Source organism: Salvelinus fontinalis, chromosome 12 (assembly GCF_029448725.1).
Source record: "Salvelinus fontinalis isolate EN_2023a chromosome 12, ASM2944872v1, whole genome shotgun sequence".
In the NCBI taxonomy this organism is placed as follows: Eukaryota; Metazoa; Chordata; class Actinopteri; order Salmoniformes; family Salmonidae; genus Salvelinus; species Salvelinus fontinalis.
Genome location: NC_074676.1, coordinates 35,785,449 through 35,807,959, shown reverse-complemented (window position 1 = coordinate 35,807,959; position 22,511 = coordinate 35,785,449). Strand labels below are relative to the sequence as shown.

The following is a 22,511-nucleotide window of genomic DNA, read 5'->3' as shown; positions in this document are numbered from 1 at the left end:
AGTAGAAAGGCCTCTTTAGTGTCCTAAGTTTTCGGGACTGTGACCTTAATTGCATACCGTTTGTAAGCTGTTAGTGTCTTAATGAACATGCACCTGTGGAACGGTCGTTAATTGTTTATGGTTCATTGAACAAGCATGGGAAACAGTGTTTAAACACTTTACAATGAAGATCTGTGACGTTATTTGGATTTTTACAAATTATCTTTGAAAGACAGAGTCCTTTTTGCTGAATTTACACACACACACACACACACACACACACACACACACACACACACACACACACACACACACACACACACACACACACACACACACACACACACACACACACACACACACACACACACACACACACACACACACACACACACTTGAAGTCAGAAGTTTACATACACCTTAGCCAAATACATTTTTAACAATTCCTGACATTTAATCCAAGTACAAATCCCCTGTCTTAGGTCAGTTAGTATCACCACTTTATTTTAAGAATGTGAAATGTCAGAATAATAGTAGAGAGAATGATTTATTTCAGCTTTTATTTCTTTCAGCACATTCCCAGTGGGTCAGAAGTTTACATACTAATTGAGTGTATTTGGTAGCATTGCCTTTAAATTGTTTAACTTGGGTCAAACGTTTCAGGTAGCCTTCCACAAGCTTCCCACAATAAGTTGGGTGAATTTTGGCCCATTTCTCCTGACAGACCTGGTGTAACTGAGTCAGGTTTGTAGGCCTCCTTGCTCACACATGCTTTTTCAGTTCTGCCCACAAATTTTCTATAGGTTTGAGGTCAAGGCTTTGTGATGGCCACTCCAATACCTTGACTTTGTTGTCCTTAAGCCATTTTGCCACAACTTTGTAAGTATGATTGGGGTCATTGTCCATTTGGAAGACCCATTTGCGACCACACTTTAACTTCCTGACTGATGTCTTTAGATGTTGTTTCAATATATCCACAATTTTCCTGCCTCGTGATGCCATCTATTTTGTGAAGTGCACCAGTTCCTCCTGCAGCAAAGCACCCCCACAAAATGATGCTGCCACGCCCGTGCTTCATGGTTGGGAGGGTGTTCTTTTGCTTGCAAGCCTCCCCATTTTTCCTCCAAACATAACGATGGTCATTATGACCAAACAGTTCTATTTTTCTTTCATCAGACCAGAGGACATTTCTCCAAAAAGTACGATCTTTGTCCCCATGTGCATTTGCAAACCGTAGTCTGTCTTTTTTTATGGCGGTTTTGGAGCAGTGGCTTCTGCCTTAGTGAGAGGCCTTTCAGGTTATGTCGATACAGGACTCGTTTTACTGTGGATATAGATACTTTTGTACCCGTTTCCTCCAGCATCTTCACAAGGTCCTTTGCTTTTGTTCTTGGATTGATTTGCACTTTTCGCACCAAAGTACGTTCATCTCCAGGAGACAGAACGCGTCTCCTTCCTGAGCGGTATGAAGGCTGCGTGGTCCCATGGTGTTTATACTTGAATACTATTGTTTGTATAGATGAACGTGGTACCTTCAGGCCTTTGGAAATTGCTCCCAAGGATGAACCAGACTTGTGGAGGTCTACAATTTATTTTCTGAGGTCTTGGCTGATTTCTTTTGATTGTCCAATGATGTCAAGCAAAGAGGCACTGAGTTTGAAGGTAGGACTTGAAATACATCCACAGGTACCCCTCCAATTGACTCAAATTATGTCTATTAGCCTATCAGAAGCTCCTAAATCAAATCAAATTTATTTATATAGCCCTTCGTACATCAGCTGATATCTCAAAGTGCTGTACAGAAACCCAGCCTAAAGCCATGACATAATTGTCTGTAATTATCCAAGCAGTTTAAAGGCACAGTCAATTTAGTGTATGTAAACTTCTGACCCACTGGAATTGTGAAACAGTGAATTATAAGTGAAATAATCTGTCTGTAAACAATTGTTAGAAAAATTACTTGTGTCATCCACAAAGTAGATGTCCTAACCGACTTGCCAAACCTATAGTTTGTTAACAACATACATACATACATATATACATACACATACATATATGTGTGTGGGTCTGTGTGTTTGTATATGTAGTCGTGGCCAAAAGTTTTGAGAATGACACAAATATTAATTTTCACAAAGTGTGCTGCCTCAGTTTATATGATGGCAATTTGCATATACTCCAGAATGTTATGAAGAGTGAACAGATGAATTGATATTAATTGCAATGTCCCTATTTGCCATGCAAATGTACTGAATTCCCCCAAAAACATTTCCACTGCATTTCAGCCCTGCCACAAAAGGACCAGCTTACATCATGTCAGTGATTCTCTCGTTGACACAGGTGTGAGTGTTGACGAGGACAAGGGTGGAGATCACTGTCATGCTGATTGAGTTTGAATAACAGACTGGAAGCTTCAAAAGGAGGGTGGTGCTTGCAATCATTGTTCTTCCTCTGTCAGCCATGGTTACCTGCAAGGAAACACGTGCCGTCATCATTGCTTTGCACAAAAAGGGCTTCACAGGCAAGGATATTACTGCCAGTAAGATTGCACCTAAATCAACCATTTATCGGATCATCGAGAACTTAACCTAAAGTTGATTCAGCTGTGGGATCGGGGCACCACCAGTACAGAGCTTGCTCAGGAATGGCAGCAGGCAGGTGTGAGTGTATCTGCATGCACAGTGAGGCGAAGACTTTGAGGATGGCTTGGTGTCAAGAAGGGCAGCAAAAGCCACTTCTCTCCAGGAAAAACATCAGGGACAGACTCATATTCTGCAAAAGGTACAGGGATTGGACTGCTGAGGACTGTGGTAAAGTCATTTTCTCTGATGAATCCCCTTTCTGATTGTTTGGGTCATCCGGAAAAAAGCTTGTCTGGAGAAGACAACGTGAACGCTACCATCAGTCCTGTGTCATGCCAACAGTAAAGCATCCTGAGACCATTCATGTGTGGGGTTGCTTCTCAGCCAAAGGAGTGGGGTCACTCACAATTTTGCCTAAGAACACAGCCATGAATAAAGAATGGTACCAACACATCCTCCGAGAGCAACTTCTCCCAACCATCCAGGAACAGTTTGGTGACGAACAATGCCTTTTCCAGCATGATGGAGCACATTGCCATAAGGCAAAAGTGATAACTAAGACCAATATTTTTGGTCCATTGCCAGGAAACTCCCCAGACCTTAATCCCATTGAGAACTTGTGATCAATCCTCAAGAGGCGGGTGGACAAAAAAAACCACACAAATTCTGACAAACTCCAAGCATTGATTATGCAAGAATGGGCTGCAATCAGTCAGGATGTGGCCCAGAAGTTAATTGACAGCATTCCAGGGCGGATTGCAGAGGTCTTGAAAAAGAAGGGTCAACACTGCAAATATTAACTCTTTGCATCAACTTCATGTAATTGTCAATAAAAGCCTTTGACACTTATGAAATGCTTGTAATTATACTTCCGTATTCCATAGTAAAATCTGACAAAAATATCTAAAGACACTGAAGCAACAAACTTTGTGAAAATTCGTGTCACTCTCAAAACTTTGGGCCACGACTGTATGTATGTATGTATGTATGTATGTATGTATGTATGTATGTATGTATGTATGTATGTATGTATGTATGTAGGCCAGCATCATCCTCAGCCTCTTTACTGTTGAAGTTGAGACTGGTGTTTTGCGGGTGCTATTTAATGAACCTGCCAGTTGAGGACTTGTGAGGCATCTGTTTCTCAAACTAGACACTCTAATGTACTTGTCCTCTTGCTCAGTAAATTATTTTGTCTTGCCCATTTACCCGCTTTCTATTCTGGTTAGAGCTCGTTTGCGCTGTTATGTGAAGGGAGTAGTACACAGCGTTGTACGAGATCTTCAGTTTCTTGGTAATTTCTTGCATGGAATAGCCTTCATTTCTCAGAACAAGAATAGACTGAAAAGTTTCAGAAGAAAGTTCTTTGTTTCTGGCCATTTTGAGCCTGTAATCAAACCCACAAATGCTGATGCTCCAGATACTCAACTAGTCTTAAGAGGGACAGTTTTATTGCTTCTTTAATCAGAACAACAGTTTTCAGCTGTGCTAACATAATTGCAAAATTGTTTTCTAATGATCAATTAGTCTTTTAAAATGATAAACTTGGATTAGCGAACACAACGTGCCATTGGAACACAGAAGTAATGGTTGCTGATAATGGGGCTCTGTACGCCTATGTAGATATTCCATTAAAAAAAATCTGCCGTTTCCAACTACAATAGTAATTTACAACATCAACAATGTCTACACTGTATTTCTGATCAATTTGATGTTATTTGAATTGTTTTTTTTGCTTTTCTTTCAAAAACAAGGATATTTATAAGTGACCCCAAACTTTTGAACGGTAGTGTATATACACATACGTACACATACGTCAAAAGTTGACACACCTACTCATTCAATGGTTTTTCTTAATTTTTTACTATTTTCTACATTGTACAATAATAGTGAAGACATCAAAACTATGAAATAACATGTTAGTAACCAAAAAAGTGTTAAACAAATCAAAATATATGTTATATTTGAGATTCTTCAAAGTAGCCACCCTTTGCCTTGACGACAGCTTTGCACACTCTTGGTATTCTCTCTACCAGCTTCATGGAGGTAATCACCTGGAATGCATTTCAATTAACAGGTGTGCCTTGTTAAAAGTTCATTTGTGGAATTTCTTAACCTTCTTTATGCGTTTGAGCCAATCAGTTGAGTTGTGACAAGGCAGAGATGGTATACAGAAGATAGCCCTATTTGGTAAAAGACCAAGTCAACATTATGAAAATAATAGCTCAAATAAGCAAAGACAAACAACAGTCCATCATTACTTTAAGACATGAAGGTAAATCAATGTGGAAAATTTCAAGAACTTTGAAAGTTTCTTCAAGTGCAGTCACAAAGACCATCAAGCGCTATGATGAAACTGGCTCTCATGAGGACCGCCACAGGAAAGGAAGACACAACATTACCTCTGCTGCGGAGGATAAGTTCATTAGAGTTACCAGCCTGAAATAGCAACCCAAATAAGAGGTTTCAGAGTTCAAGTAACAGATACATCTCAACATCAACTGTTCAGAGGAGACTGCATGAATAAGGCCTTCATGGTCAAATTGCTGCTAAGAAACCACTACTAAAGGACACCAATAAGAAGAAGAGACTTGCTTGGGCCGAGAAACACGAGCAATGGACATTAGACCAGTGGAAATCTGTCCTTTGGTCTGATGAGTCCAAATTTTTGATTTTTGGTGCCAACCGCCGTGTCTTTGTGAGATGCAGAGTAGGTGAACGGATGATCTCTGCATGTGTGGTTCCCACCGTGAAGCATGGTGTAATCATAACAACATACAGGAACTCAAGATCTTTAGTTCACCTGACCTAGAATTCCTTACAATCAAATGCCGACCATATTATCTCCCAAGAGAATTCTCGTCGGTTATCATCACAGCCGTATATATTAGCCCTCAAGCAGATACCCCGACAGCCCTCAAGGAACTTCACTGGACTCTATGTAAACTGGAAACCATATATCCTGAGGCTGCAAATTTGAGAACAAGGCTACCTAAATTCTATCAGCATATTGATTGTAGCACCCACGCGGGAAATACACTGGATCACTGCTACTCTAACCTCCGCAATACACATGAGGCCCTCCCCCGACCTCCCATCGGCAAATCCGACCACGACTCCATTTTGCTCCTTACTTCCTATAGGCAGAAACTCAAATAGGAAGTACCCGTGACAAGAACCATTCAACGCTGGTCTGACCAATCGGAATACACGCTTCAAGATTATTTTGATCACGCGGACTGGGAAAAGTTCTGGGCAACCTCAGAGAATAACATCGATTTATACGCTGATTCGGTGAGTGAGTTTATAAGGAAGTGCATTGGAGATGTTGTACCCACTGTGACTATTAAAACCTACCCTAACCAGAAACCGTGGATAGATGGCAGCATTCGCAGAAAACTGAAAGCACGAACCACTGCATTTAACCATGGAAAGATGACTGGGAATATAGCCGAATATAAACAGTGTAGGTATTCCGCCGCAAGGAATTCAAACAAGCGAAATGTCAGTATAGAGACAAAGTGGAGTCGCAGTTCAACGGCTCAGACACGAGACAGATGTGGCAGGGTCTACAGGCAATTACAGACTACAAAAAGAAAACCAGCCATGTCAAGGACACCGATGTCTTGCTTCCAGACAAACTAAACACCTTCTTTGCCCACTTTGAGGATAATACAGTGCCACCGAAGTGGCCCGCTACCAAGGACTGCGGGCCCCCCTCTCCTTCTCCGTGGCCGACGTGAGTAAGACATTTAAACGTGTTAACCTTCGCAAGGCTACTGGCCCAGACGGCATTGCTAGCCGCATCCTCAGAGCATGCGCAGACCAGCTGTGTAACGGCATTCCTCCTCCTCTTCATCTTCGGAAGAGGAGGAGTATAAAGGGAACCAAGGCGCAGCGTAGAGAACAGACATTTATTTAACGAAACACGAACTTGATTAAACTAACAAAAACAACAAACGGTGTAGACAGACCTAGACGACGTACTTACATAAAACAAGAAAACGCACGAATAGGAACATAGGCTACACAAACCGAACAAACCGTAAACAGTCCCGCGTGGTGTACAGACACAGACACGGAAGACAATCACCCACAACGAACACTGTGACAACGCCTACCTAAATATGACTCTTAATTAGAGGAACGCCAAACACCTGCCTCTAATTAAGAGCCATACCAGGCAACCCAAAAACCAACATAGAAACAGAAAACATAGAATGCCCACCCAAACTCACGTCCTGACCAACTAACACATAAAACAAACTAACAGAAATAGGTCAGGAACGTGACATAACCCCCCCCATAAGGTGCGAACTCCGGGCGCACCAGCACAAAGTCTAGGGGAGGGTCTGGGTGGGCATCTGACCACGGTGGTGGCTCAGGCTCCGGGCGAGGTCCCCACCCCACCATAGTCAATCCCAGCTTCCATCTCCCCCTAAAAATGTCCACCCATATCTTACCCCCACAAAATCCTCTTAGTAACATCCATGACAGGGACAGCACCGGGACAGAGGGATAAATCAAGACAGAGGGATAGCACCAGACAGAGGGATAGATCAGAATATAGAGGTAGCTCAAGATAGAGAGGGAGATCATGATAGAGGGGCAACTCCGGACTGAAAGGCAGCTCCGGACAGAGAGACAGCTCTGGACTGAGGGGCAGTTCTGGGTATATAGCCGTTTCTGGCTGAAGGGCAGCTCATGGCTGACTGACGAATCTGGACGCTCATGGCAGGCTGACGGCTCTCGACGCTCATGGCTGGCTGACGGCTCTCGACGCTCATTGCTGGCTGACGGCTCTCGACGCTCATGGCAGGCTGACGGCTCTCGACGCTCATGGCAGGCTGACGGCTCTCGACGCTCATGGCAGGCTGACGGCTCTCGACGCTCATGGCTCTCTGACGGCTCTGGCCGCTCATGGCTCGCTGGCGGCTCTGGCAGATCCTGTCTGGTTGGCGGCTCTGGCAGATCCTGTCTGGTTGGCGGCTCTGGCAGATCCTGTCTGGTTGGCGGCTCTGGCAGATCCTGTCTGGTTGGCGGCTCTGGCAGATCCTGTCTGGCGGGCGGCTCTGGCAGATCCTGTCTGGCGGGCGGCTCTGGCAGATCCTGTCTGGCGGGCGGCTCTGGCAGATCCTGTCTGGCGGGCGGCTCTAGCGGCTCCTGTCTGGCGGGCGGCTCTAGCGGCTCCTGTCTGGCGGACGGCTCTGTAGGCTCATGGCAGACGGGCGGCTTTGCAGGCTCATGGCAGACGGGCGGCTTTGCAGGCTCATTGCAGACGGATGGCTCAGACGGCGCTGGGGAGACGGATGGCTCAGACGGCGCTGGGGAGACGGATGGCTCAGATGGCGCTGGGGAGACGGATGGCTCAGATGGCGCTGGGGAGACGGATGGCTCTGGCCGGATAAGGCGCACTGTAGACCTGGTGCGTGGTGCCGGAACTGGAGGCACCGGGCTAAGGACACGCACCTTCATACTAGTGCGGGGAGCAGGGACAGGGCACACTGGACTCTCAAAGCCCACTCTATACCTGGTGCGTGGTACCGGCACTGGTGACACCGGGCTGAGGACAAGCACATCAGGATTAGTAGGGGGAGAAAAAACAGTGTGTACAGGGCTCTGGAGACGCACAGGAGGCTTAGTGCGTGGTGCCGGAACTGGAGGCACCGAACTGGATACACGCACTACAGGGAGAGTGCGTGGAGGAGGAACAGGGCTCAGGAGACGCACTGGTAGCCTAGTGCGTAATGTAGGCACTGTAGGTACTAGGCTGGGGCGGGGAGGTGGCGCCGGAAATACCGGACCGTGGAGGCGTACTGGCTCTCTTGAGCATTGAGCCTGCCCAACCTTACCTGGTTGAATGCTCCCGGTTGCCCGACCAGTGCGGGGAGGTGGAATAACCCGCACCGGGCTATGTAGGCGAACCGGGGAAACCATGCGTAAGGCAGGTGCCATGTATGCCGGCCCGAGGAGACGCACTGGAGACCAGACGCGTTGAGCCGGCCTCATGACACCTGGCTCAATGCCCAATCTAGCCCTACCAGTGCGGGGAGGTGGAATAACCCGCACTGGGCTATGCACTCGTACAGGAGACACCGTGCGCTCTACTGCGTAACACGGCGCCTGCCCGTACTCCCGCTCTCCACGGTAAGCCTGGGAAGTGGGCGCAGGTCTCCTACCTGCCCTTGGCCCACTACCTCTTAGCCTCCCCCCCAAGAAATTTTGGGGTGTTACTCACGGGCTTTTTGGGCTTCCGTGCAAGACGCGTTCCCTCATAACTCCGGTTCCTCTCTCTCTTTTCCTCCACTCTCCGAGCTGCCTCCAGCTGTTCCCATGGACGGTGATTCACTTCAGCCCATGGTCCTTCTCCGTTAAATATTTGCTCCCAACTCCACAAGTCCTGTATACTTCCCCGTTGCTCCAAATTACGCTGCTTGGTTCTGGATTCTTGGTGGGTGATTCTGTAACGGCATTCCTCCTCCTCTTCATCTTCGGAAGAGGAGGAGTATAAAGGGAACCAAGGCGCAGCGTAGAGAACAGACATATTTATTTAACGAAACACGAACTTGATTAAACTAACAAAAACAACAAACGGTGTAGACAGACCTAGACGACGTACTTACATAAAACAAGAAAACGCACGAATAGGAACATAGGCTACACAAACCGAACAAACCGTAAACAGTCCCGCGTGGTGTACAGACACAGACACGGAAGACAATCACCCACAACGAACACTGTGACAACGCCTACCTAAATATGACTCTTAATTAGAGGAACGCCAAACACCTGCCTCTAATTAAGAGCCATACCAGGCAACCCAAAAACCAACATAGAAACAGAAAACATAGAATGCCCACCCAAACTCACGTCGTGACCAACTAACACATAAAACAAACTAACAGAAATAGGTCAGGAACGTGACAAGCTGGCTGGTGTGTTTACGTACATATTCAATCTCTCCCTATCCTAGTCTGCTGTTCCCACATGCTTCAAGATGGGTACAGGAACAATGGTGGCCTAGAAGGCAAAGATAACTGAACTAAATGACTTTCGCCCCGTAGCACTCACTTCTGTCATCATGAAGTGCTTTGAGAGGATTATTTTCACCTCCACCTTACCTGACACCCTAGACCCACTTCAGTTTGCATACCGCCCCAACAGGTCCACAGACGATGCAATCGTCATCACACTGCACACTGCCCTATCCCATCTGGACAAGAGGAATACCTATGTAAGAATGCTGTTTATTGACTACAGCTCAGCATACCCGCCCTGTGCAATTGGGTCCTGGACTTTGACGGGCTGCTCCCAGGTGGTGAAGGTAGGAAACAACATCTCCACTTCGCTGATCCTCAATACTGGTGCCCCACAAGGGTGCATGCTCAGCATGACTGCGTGGCCATGCACGCCTCCAACTCAATCATTAATTTTGCAGATGACACAACAGTAGTGGGCTTGATTACCAACAGCGTGAGACAGCCTACAGGGAGGTGATGAGGGCACTTGGAGTGAGGTGTCAGGAAAACAACCTCACTCAACGTCAACAAAACAATGGAGATGATTGTGGACTTCAGGAAACAGCAGAGGAATCACCCCCCTATCCACATTGACGGAACAGCAGTGAAGAAGGTGGAAAGTTAAGTTCCTCGGCCTACACATCACAGACAAACTGAAATGGTCCACCCACACAGACAGTGTGATGAAGAAGACGCAACAGTGCCTCTTCAACCTCAGGAGGCTGAAGAAATTTGGCTCGTCACCTAAAACCCTCAAACCTTTACAGATGCACAATTGAGAGCACCCTGTCAGGCTGTATCACCGCCTGGTGTGGCAACTGCACGCACTCAACTGCAAGGCTTTCCAGAGGGTGGTGCAGTCTGCACAACGCATCACTGGGGGCAAACTGCCTGCCCTCATAGAACACCTACAGCACCCGATGTCACAGGAAGGCCAAAAAGATCAAGGACAACAACCACCCAAGCCACTGCCTGTTCATCCTGCTATCATCCAGAAGGCGAGGTCAGTACAGGTGCATCAAAGCTGGGACCGATAGAAGCTGTTTTTCAGTCTATGTCAAGGCCATCAGACTGTTAAACAGCCATCACTAACACAGAGTGGCTGCTGCCTACATACAGACTCAAATCATTGCCACTTTAATAAAGGGATCACTAGTCACTTTAACTAATGCCACTTTAATCATGTTTACATATCTTACATTACTCATCTCATATGTAGATACTGTATTTTATATGCATCTTGCCTATGCCGCTCGGTCATCGCTCTTTCATATATGTATATGTACATATTCTTATTCCATCCCTTTAGATTTGTGTGTATTAGGTAGTGGTTGTGTAATTGTTAGCTTACTTGTTGGATATTACTGCACTGTCGGAACTAGAAGCACAAGCATTTCATTACACTCGCATTAACATCTGCTAACCATGTGTATGTGAACAATAAAATGTTATTTGATTTGAGGAGGTGTGATAGTGTGGGGGTGCTTTGCTGGTGACACTGTCTGTGATTTATTTAGAATTCAAGGCACACTTAACCAGCATGGTTACCACAGCATTCTGCAGCGATACGCCATCCAATCTGGTTTGCGCTTAGTGGGACTACCATTTGTTTTTCAACAAGACAATGAGACAACACAGCTCCAGGCTGTGTAAAGGCTATTTAACCAAGAAGGAGAGTGATCGAGTGCTGCATCAGATGTTCTGGCCTCCACAATCACCCAACCTCAACCCAAATGAGGTGGTTTTGGATGAGTTGGGCCGCAGAGTGAAGAAAAAGTAGCCAACAAGTGCTCAGCATATGTGGGAACTCCTTCAAGACTGTTGGAAAAGCATTCCAGGTGAAGCTGGTTGAGAAAATGCCAAGAGTGTGTAAAGCTGATATCAAGGCAAAGGGTGGCTATTTGAAGAATCTCAAATATATTTTGATTTGTTTAACACTTTCTTGCTTACTACATGATTCCATATGTGTTATTTCATAGTTCTGATGTCTTCACTATTATTATTCTACAAAGTAGAAAATAGTCAAAATAAAGAAAAACCATTGAATGAGTAGGTGTGTCCAAACTTTTGATTGGTACTGTTTTTTAAAAATTCCTTTAAAATGTTCCTATTTTGTTTCCCCCTAACCCTACCACCCCTCCCCTAATTGGAGTAAACTAATGGACAACACTTAGGCTTCTACTTCCAGCTTATAGATACTATATACATTTTACAGACACAGTTTGTTTGTTTTTAGTCCCATCCTTCAGCTACCCTCAACCCCTCCCATCTATCTCTGAAGACAATCCAGTTTTGATTGGAGTACAGATTAATTTATGGGACAATACACAAATGTTTTTGAGATGTTTTTTTTTGAAAAATACAATTTTATTGAGTAAATGTATTTCTTGGTTCTCTTCATTTTAAGAGAGAAAAACTTAATGAATTCAGGGTCTGCAGAATTTATGGTGGAAAAAATAAATTTGGGCGAAACAAAATGGTATCTCCGTTGAAAAAATATGAACACCACTGGTCTTGTCAGTAAACCGTGTCGATAACATGGCAGAACCAATTAGGACCATCACCATATACAGTGCATTCGGAAATTATTCAGACCCTTTCCCTTTTTCGACAGTTTTTCCACAGTAAGTTGCTAGCTAGCATTAAACTTATCTTATAAAAAACATTCAATCTTAACATAATCACTAGTTAACTACACATGGTTGATGATATTACTAGTTTATCTAGCGTGTCCTGCGTTGTATATAATTGATGCGCCTACTTCGACAAACGGTGATGATTTAACAAGCGCATTTGTAAAAAAAGCACTGTCGTTGCACCAATGTACCTAACGATAAACATCAATGCCTTTCTTTAAAATCAATACACAAGTATATATTTTTAAACCTGCATATTTAGCTAATATTGCCTGCTAACATGAATTTCTTATAATTAGGGAAATTGTGTCACTTCTCTTGCGTTCCGTGCAAGCAGTCCGGGTATATGCAGCAGTTTGGGCCGCCTGGCTCATGCGAACTGTGTGAAGTCCATTTATTTCTAACAAAGGCCGTAATTAATTTACCAGAATTGTACATAATTATGACATAACATTGAAGGTTGTGCAATGTAACAGCAATATTTAGACTTCGGGATGCCATCAGTTAGATAAAATACGGAACGGTTCAATATTTCACTGAAAGAATAAACGTTTTGTTTTCGAAATTATAGTTTCCGGATTTTACCATATTAATGACCAAAGGCTCGTATTTCTGTGTGTTATTATGTTATAATTAAGTCTATGATTTGATAGAGCAGTCTGACTGAGCGATGGTAGGCAGCAGCAGGCTCGTAAGCATTCATTCAAACAGCACTTTCGTGCGTTTCCCAGCAGCTATTGTGTTGTTTATGACTTCAAGCCTATCAACTCCCGAGATTAGGCTGGTGTAACCGATGTGAAATGGCTAGCTAGTTAGCGGGGTGCGCGCTAATAGCATTTCAAACGTCACTCGCTCTGATACTTGGAGTAGTTGTTCCCTTTGCTCTGCATGGGTAACGCTGCTTCGAGGGTGGCTGTTGTCGATGTGTTCCTGGTTCGAGCCCAGGTAGGACCGAGGAGAGGGACGGAAGCTATACTGTTACACTGGCAATACTAAAGTGCCTATAAGAACATCCAATAGTCAAAAGGTATATGAAATACAAATCGTATAGAGAGAAATAGTCCTATAATTCCTATAATAACTACAACCTAAAACTTCTTACCTGGGAGTATTGAAGACTCATGTTAAAAGGAACCACCAGCTTTCATATGTTCTCATGTTCTGAGCAAGGAACTTAAACGTTAGCTTTCTTACATGGCACATATTGCACTTTTACTTTCTTCTCCAACACTTTGTTTTTGCATTATTTAAACCAAATTGAACATGTTTCATTATTTATTTGAGGCCAAATTGATTTTTTTGATGTATGATATTAAGTTAAAATAAGTGTTCATTCAGTATTGTTGTAATTGTCATTATTACAAAAAAAAAAAAAAAAACGGCTGATTAATCGGTATTGGCTTTTTTTTTTGGTCCTCCAATAAATCGGTGTCGGTATCGGAGTTGAAAAATCATAAATCGGTCGACCTCTACTCTGAATGTCCTTGAGAGGACCAGCCAGAGCCCGGACTTGAACCTGATCAAAATCTTTGGAGAGACCTGAAATTAGCTGCAGCGACGCTCCTCATCTAAACTGACACGAGCTTGAGAGGATCTGCAGAGAAGAAATGGGAGAAACTCCCCAAACACAGGTGTGCCAAACTTGTAGCATCATACCCAAGAAGAGTCAAGGCTGTGATCGCTGCCAAAGGTGCTTCAACAAAGTACTGAGTAAAGGGTCTGACTACATATGTAAATGTGATAAATATTATTCTATTTTTTTTTAAACATTTCTAGTACCCGTTTTTGCTTTGTCATTATGGGGAATTGTGTGAAGATTTATAAGAATGAAAAACAATTTAATCCATTTTAGAACCAGGCTGTAATGTAACAAAATGTGGAAAAAGTCAAGGGGTCTGAATACTTTCGAATACACTGTAGTACAGCCACCAAACCTGTACAGGGAGAATGAGCAAATATAGAATACTCATCACAATAAATACCAACCACTCCTGGGAAGTACTAAGCAGACCAGGTAATCTGCTCACTTGTTTACCACACAAAGCCTCTAGCAGCAAGTTCATTAGTAGTGGATGACAGGGAGGGACGGAGGGATTCATGGGCCAAAGGCATTTTGAAGTTGTCCTGTACCCCCCCCTCTCTCTCTCATTTCCATGTGCGTCAGTCACCTGCCTCAGGGTGACTCCCTCAGGGCCCCACGGCCATCAACTAAATTAGTTCTCTCTCGTTCCTCTCCCTTCCGCCGCATTTCCAACCCCAAGTGTCAAAAATTACCAGACCAGGGGAAAATGAACAAGCTTAATGTGTGTGATAGTTCAGCTTCTTCTTACCGGCGTACCTCTCCCTATCACACACTTCAACTGATAAATGTTTATATACACCTATTCTTGCTATGGGTTTGCAGTATGGAGAATTTACATGGCAAATTGTAAACACTTAACATCTCATTCACATCTAATGTGTTAGTGACAATTATTCCTCTAGAACACCTGGCCATTCTCTCTCAGACGTCAATGGAAGATGGCTGTATTGTACTTTAGTGCCGGCTGTTGGCTTTCTCATGCAATCATCCTCACAAACAAATCATCCCAGACGCGACTGCACACCCTTCTCCACTCCCCATTCCCTGGTTTCCATGGCTCCCCAATTGAGGTCAACTGGCTTTTTATGAGTATGCACGTGTGCCTGGAATCAACAGACACATGCTGCCTTCGTTCCAAATCAAATCAAATTTTATTTGTCACATGCTTACTCACAAGCCCTTATCCAACAGTGCAGTTCAATAAATAACGTTTTTTTTTTTTTTTTAAGTAACACACTAAATCAGGGCATTAGTCTTGAACACAGGAGCAAACAGAGATCATAGCCAATCCAGAATAAACAAAGACAAAACAATAAACAAAATGACCATGTCTTGTATCAATAAAGAGGATAGTGTACAGCCGAACCAGACGTAATACTGTGACCTCGTCTCACTTTGTCCGTGTGTAACCTCGCTATATAAGCCAAACTGGGATATTTTTAGATGCTGCTATGATTGAAACAACTGGATTGAGTGCATCTGCATCATATGTTCTGAGTGCTGATTATCCATGTGTCAGTCTGACCTAGTTCAGATCGATGGGATAGGTCCCCAGAGGTGCTTAAAAGGACTGTCGGCTAGGTCTCGCAGGTTGCTGTAACAATTGATTGGGTTGATTTTCTTCAATCTAGACAAGCCTGTTTTGTTTATTGGGTCTCAAGAGTGCACCTGGAATGACATTCTGTCTCTGAAATCAATGAATGGAGAGAATAACTCAATAAAAAGTTTAACACAGAGAAAGATACTTACAGTTTTTCCCTAATTGTTTACACACAAAAATTGGAACTTAAAATCCTGATATCATAAGGTGAATGCACCAATTTGTAAGTCGCTCTGGATAAGAGCGTCTGCTAAATGACTTGAATGTAATGTAATGAAACTCATGTACCAAATCCCTAAACCAAGTCTGAAAAATTGCAACCACAATTCCTGCTTTACACTCAGTTTTCAATTCTATATCACATTTTTTGCAAAACACTACACACAGTTCTCTATATTAGGCACAACATTCAAAAATAAAATCTCTTAAGTCCCTTTGGAAAGCAACGCCAATCCCAATGCCAAGCTCTATACACCAATTGGCAACACCCACTCCTCACAGGTGTAAACACTATTTGCTGAATTGTTCACTTAGAAAATCAGAGCTTTAGCACTATAAAAGGCCACAGATGAGCTCTCCTGTTCTGGAGGAAAATGGAAGTCAATGGTGAAGCAAGAGCTAGAGGTGAAAGAGTGAGAGGAAGAGGATGAGGAAGGACAGTTGTCTCAGATGAGATCAGGGCCACATTAGTTGACCATGTGCTCAACCATGGATTGAGTATGAGGGAGGCTGGGCAGAGAGTTCAGCCCAATCTGAGCCGCTACACAGTTACATCTATCATCCGTACATTCAGAAATGAGAACTGGTAAGTTACCTGCCATCTATGCTCTGTATGTATGTATACTGTAGTATGCTGCAGTCCAACATATCAGTAGGCCTATGTTACTCAGTGATTGTTGGCCAATGTTACAGTAATGTCATTTCATATTGAAAGAAAATAGATTAGCATAGCTTACTGTAACCAATCATATCCTATTTGTGGATCTTCTGCAGAACTGAGAAACGGTCAGGCCATGGTGGAAGACACCGGCTGTTCACGCCAGAACAGGAGAACGCTATTGTGAACATGGTGGTGACAAACAATACCATTAGATTACGAGAAATCTAGAACCACATAATTGCAGACAACACAATATTCAATAACATTCACCAGGTAGGCTTGTCTTCATTGGACTATGTCTTACAGCGCAACCGAACCCGGATGAAACCGGTCTACAGGGTGCCATTTGAGCGAAACTCAGAGAGAGTTAAAGAACAGCGCTATGAATGTGCAAGTAAGTACTATACTGTGAATCTACTATCATATCAGCACTGTATAGACACATTACAGTACTGTAATCCAGTGTATTGTGCCTCACCATATTGACTGCTCTAGGTCTACGTCACATATTGTCGATTCAGAGTCTTGGAGCTGGATGCTGCTGTAATTCAGCAAGTTTATATTTACATTGATGAGGCTGGCTTCAACCTAGCCAAAAGATGGGGACGGAACATTATTGGCCACCGTGCCATAGTGAATGTCCCTGGTCAATGTAAATTGTCCAGTGGTGATTTGTATGAATTGTTCAGCAGTCTAATAGCTTGGGGGTAGAAGCAGTTGAGGAGCCTTTTGGTCCTAGACTTGGCACTCCGGCAGCAGAAAAAAAACAGTCTATAACTTGGGTGACTGGAGTCTCTTTCAATTTTATGGGCTTTCCTCTGACACCGCCTATTATATAGGTCCTGGATGGCAGGAAGCTTGGCCCCAGTGATGTACTGGGCCGTTCGCACTACCTTCTGTAGCGCCTTACGGTCAGATGCCGAGCAGTTGCCATACCAAACGGTGATGCAACCGTTCAGGATGCTCTCGATGGTGCAGCTGTAGAACCTTTTGAGGATCTGGGTGCCCATGCCAAAACTTTTCAGTCTCCTGAGGTGGAAAAGGTTTTGTTGTGCCCTCTTCACAACTGTCTTGGTATGTTTGGACCATGATAGTTCGTTGGTGATGTGGACACCAAGGAACTTGAAACTCAACCCGCTCCACTACAGCCTCGTCGATGTTAATGGGGGCCTGTTCGGTCCGCCTTTTCCTGTAGTCTACGATCAGCTCCTTTGTCTTGCTCACATTGAGGGAAAAGTTGTCCTGGCACCACACTGCCAGTTCTCTGACCTCCCTATAGGCCGTCTCGTTGTTGGTGATCAGGCCTACCACTGTTGTGTCGTCAGCAAACTTAATGATGGTGTAAGAGTCGTATTTGGCCACGCAGTCGAGGGTGAACAGGGAATACAGGGGGGACTAAGTACACACCCCTGAGGGGCCCCAGTGTTAAGGATCAGCGTGGCAGACGTATTGTTGCCTACTCTTACCACCTGGGGGCGGCCCGTCAGGAAGTCCAGGATCCAGTTGCAGAGGGAGGTGTTTAGTCCCAGGGTCCTTAGCTTAGTGATGAGCTTCGTGGGCACTATGGTGTTGAACACTGAGCTGTAGTCGATGAACAGCATTCTCACATATGTGTTACTTTTGTCCAGGTGAGAAAGGGCGGTGTGGAGTGCGATTAAGATTGCGTCATCCGTGGATCTGTTGTGGCGGTATGCGAATTGGAGTGGGTATAGGGTGTCCGGGAGGATGCTGTTGATGTGAGCCATGACCAGCCTTTCAAAGCACTTCATGGCTACCGACGTGAGTGCCACTGATTGTTTAATGAGTAAGCTAAACAAAAACCATGTGCCTTTAAGGCAGCAGAGAAATGTCACACACAAAATGTAGATTTTCTGCTTGTGTTTTCAGTGTAAGTAGGACTATATTTTTCTCATTAATATGTGCCTTTCGGTTAGGCCAAAGCAATAGGAGTGCAACAGAATTAAGTTTGGAGAAGAACTATGCCTGTATGTTGTTGAGTATTGAATCTACGGAAGGCAATGGGCCAGCGCAAACGCCTAATTGGTCTCTCTAAATTATAAGTCGCCCACTCCTTCCCTCCTTTGTTTTTGGCTTCGGCCCAAGTCGGGTTGGAAAGTTGCTGCAGTGAGGTAATTGACTCTCTCTGCTCCAGTGTGACCAAGTTGTCAGATTTCACCCATTCCTCCCCAACCAGGACTATTGAGTGACCACACTCATGATTAAGGCACCCTCAAATGTACTAATGCTCAGCCTTTTAAAGGCGTAACACATTCATGGCCATTACAGGACCTGGCAGGGTATTACCCTGTATTACCCACACACCAACAGAAGGCCTATAAGTAACCCACAGACAGAGCATTAAAACATGTCAAATTGGCAAACCATACCACAGCTTAAAACCTCCAAACGCGATTCATTCTAGCATTGAAATGGTAGTCTAGTCAACATAACCACAGTGAAATAAAACATGCCGTGTATAGCTGGCAGTCAGTGGATACAGCGTGTGCCTGGGGGGAGAAATGCTTTTCATGAAGCCAACTCCATTTTGATCAATAGCGGGTCTGAGTTAATAAAAAGTATCAGTCATTCAATTCAGCTGGCTAGAACATCCCATTGAGACGTGTGCTGAGCTGCTGCTCAATGAAGTCTGCCAGAACAGTCATCTTAATGGAGCCCAACCTTTTGAAAGCAATAGCATTTATTTGAACTGCCACCAAACATACAATGTGGAAAGAGTTGAGTTCAATTCCTTTTAAATTCTGTAAATTCAGGGAGTGAAATAAAGAGCTAATATTAATTTAATTTCAAATCATTTCCTGGATTGACCGAAAAAATAAAATAAAAATGTCAATAAGTAAACTCAGCAAAAAAAGAAACGTCCTCTCACTGTCAACTGTGTTTATTTTTTAGCAAACTTAACATGTGTAAATATTTATATGAACATAACAAGATTCAACATATGAGACAAACTGAACAAGTTCCACAGACATGTGACTAACTGAAATGGAATAATGTGTCCCTGAACAAGGGGGGGAATCAAAAAAAAAATAATCTAAAGTAACAGTCAGTATCTGGTGTGGCCACCAGCTGCATTAGTACTGCAGTGCATCTCCTCCTCATGGACTGCACCAGATTTGCCAGTCTTGCTGTGAGATGTTACCCGACTCTTCCACCAAGGCACCTGGGGGGGTCCCAGACGTGCTCAATGGGATTCAGATCCGGGCGCTTCACTGGCCATGGCTGAACACTGACATTCCTGTCTTGCAGGAAATCACGCACAGAACGAGTAGTATGGCTGGTGACATTGTCATGCGAGAGGGTCAGGTCAGGATGAGCCTGCAGGAAGGGTACCACATGAGGGAGGAGGATGTCTTCCCTGTAACGCACAGCGTTGAGATTGCCTGCAATGACAACAAGCTCAGTCCGATGATGCTGTGACACACCGCCCCAGACCATGACGGACCCTCCACCTCCAAATCGATCCCGCTCCAGAGTACAGGCCTCGGTGTAACGCTCATTCCTTCGACGATAAACACAAATCCGACCATCACCTCTGGTGAGACAAAACCTTTGGTGAGAAACATTGTATGTTACGTATTATCTTTGAAAGACAGTAAAGAGCACTTTTTGCCAGTCCTGTCTGGTCCAGCGACGGTGGGTTTGTTCTGTTCCTGGGCAGGTGTTGTTACATGTGGTCTGCCACTGCGAGGACGATCAGCTGTCTGTCCTGTCTCCCTGTAGCGCCGTCTTAGGCATCTCACAGTACAGACATTGCAATTTATTGCCCTGGCCACATCTGCAGTCCTCATGCCTCCTTGCAGCATGCCTAAGGCACGTTCACGCAGATGAGCAGGTACCCTGGACATCTTTCTGCGCAGTTAAAAAAAAAATCCGGGCGCGAGGCAGAATCTGGACTCTGCTCCTGGAATCCGCTCGTTAAAGGTGAATATGACCTCTGCCTACGATATTATTTGATACATGTCACAAAATCATCCTAAAGTATGTTTTTTCAATATACTTTAATTATATTATTGCAATTTATTCTGGACTTTAGATGTCATGCGACGGAAGAATTTTTTGAAGAAAGACAGATTAGCGCCGCACGGCCGTTGTGTTTGCTAACCAAAGAGGGAAATATTTCGTTCTGGAACCCAACTAAAGACTTTACTGGACAATGGACCCCGTTACAACATTCTGATGGAAGATCAACAAAGATAAGGACCCAATTTGGGATGCTTTTTCATATATCTGTCGAACTGTGCTATGCTAGCGCTTGACTAGAATCAATGCTGCCGTATGCTAGCTAATGTTGTAAGCTAATATAACGATATATTGTGTTTTCGCTGTAAAACACTTAAAAAAATCGGAAATATTGGCTCTATTCACACGATATTTGTCTTTCATTAGCTATCCACCATATGTTTTTCTGAAATGTTTTATGAGGTGTAATTAGTAGTTGACGTTGGTGTCTGTATTTTCTCTGGCTACTCCCGTCTGATTTCAGACTGTAGCTATGCTGTAGCAATGATGGGAGCAGTAATGTAAAACTGATTTATAGCTAAAATATGCACATTTAATGAACAAAACATAGATTTATTGTGTAACATGTTATAGGACTGTCATCTGAGGTAGTTTTTTCTAGGTTCTTTAGGTTGGTTTTAGGTTATTTAGGTTGGCTTGTGCATGCTACTTGAATCATAATTCATACATCATAATCATAATCATACGTGTCTGTCCACTTTTGTATTTGGTGGTGAGCTAACATAAATATATGTGGTGTTTTCTCTGTAAAACATTTAAAAAATCAGACATGTTGGCTGGATTGACAAGATGTTTATCTTTCAAATGCTGTATTGGACTTGTTAATGTGTGAAAGTTAAATATTTAAAAAAAATAGCTTTTGAATTTCGCGCCCTGCACATGATCTGGATGTTGTCATATTTGTACCGACGTCGGGAGAGCCCGCCTAACAGGTTAATCAGATGACAGTCTGATAACATATTTATTGTATAGCATATGTTTTGTTAGAAAAAATTGCATATTTCAGGTATAAATCATAGTTTACCATTGCAGCCACCATCACAACTCTCACCAAAGCAACTAGAATAACTACAGAGAGCAACGTGAATTACCTAAATACTCCTCATAAAACATTTCTGAAAAATACACAGCGTACAGCAAATGAAAGACAAACATCTTGTGAATCCAGCAAATATTTCAGATTTTTTAAGTGTTTTACAGCGAAAACACAATATAGCATTATATTAGCTTACCACAATAGCCAGAAACACAAGCCATTTACCAGCAGCAAAGGTTAGCGATCGTAAGAAACAAGCAAAAGATATATAATTTTTGACTAACCTTCATAAACTTCTTCAGATGACAGTCCTGTAACATCATATTACACAATGCATATAGGGTTTGTTCAAAAATGTGCATATGTAGCGGCACAAATCGTGGTTATGCAATGTGATTAGTGGCCAAACTTCAAGCAATCTGTCCGGCGCCATCTTGGAGAGGCACCTAATCTAATCGATAACTAATCAGAAACTTGACTAAAACATACAGGTTGGACAGCATATGAAAGATACATTAGTTCTTAATGCAACCGCTGTGCTAGATTTTTAAAATTAACGTTACTACGCATACAGCGTGCGCTAAAGCGAGACCGCACCGAAATTCATGGCGGAATTATTGTTTAACATTTGTCAACATAAATACGAATTAACAGCATAAAGACTTCTTACTATTTGCTGAGCTTCCATCAGAATCTTGGGCAAGGTGTCCTTTCTCCAGAACAATCGTCTTTTGGTTGAAAGATGTCCTCTTCTCCTGTAGAAATAGCAGCTAACGCTAGCCATGTGCCGGAGAGGTGTCCAACTCGCGATAGCGCGTGTCAAAGAAATTCCAGAAAATCGCAATAAACTGATATAAACTGCTATAAGTCGGTTTAAATTAACTACCTTATGAAGTTTTTAAGACAAAAATCAAATGAAATCAGAGCCGGAGATATAGAACTGCTAAAACGAAAGCTTTTCAAGACGCCATGGTGATGTCCCTCCTGCGTCAGGCCCCCCGTTGAAAAGATCGGACCTTCCGTTCCAAGAGCTTTTATAGTGCCCCAGAGGGTGCAATCCACTCCATTCAAATTCTCACCGCTTACTGACATCTAGAGGAAGGCGTATGCAGTGCATGTAGCCCCATACCTTACATGGGAATTTATAAACTGACCCTAG

The 22,511-nt window shown here is 43.6% G+C and overlaps 1 protein-coding gene across 5 annotated transcripts in view; it reads right to left on the bottom strand.

Moving 5' to 3' along the window:
* Positions 1 to 22,511, bottom strand: part of LOC129867251 (phosphatidylinositol 4-phosphate 5-kinase type-1 gamma-like) — a 96,841-nt gene that overhangs the window by 44,295 nt on the left and 30,035 nt on the right. Inside the window, exon 2 of one of the 5 annotated variants that reach the window (XM_055940537.1) lies at positions 2,287 to 2,444. The exons of the other annotated variants lie outside the window; for them this stretch is intronic. The gene's annotated coding sequence lies outside the window, so the exon portion shown is untranslated. The remainder of the gene's footprint in view (positions 1 to 2,286; positions 2,445 to 22,511) is intronic. 5 annotated transcript variants of the gene reach the window in all.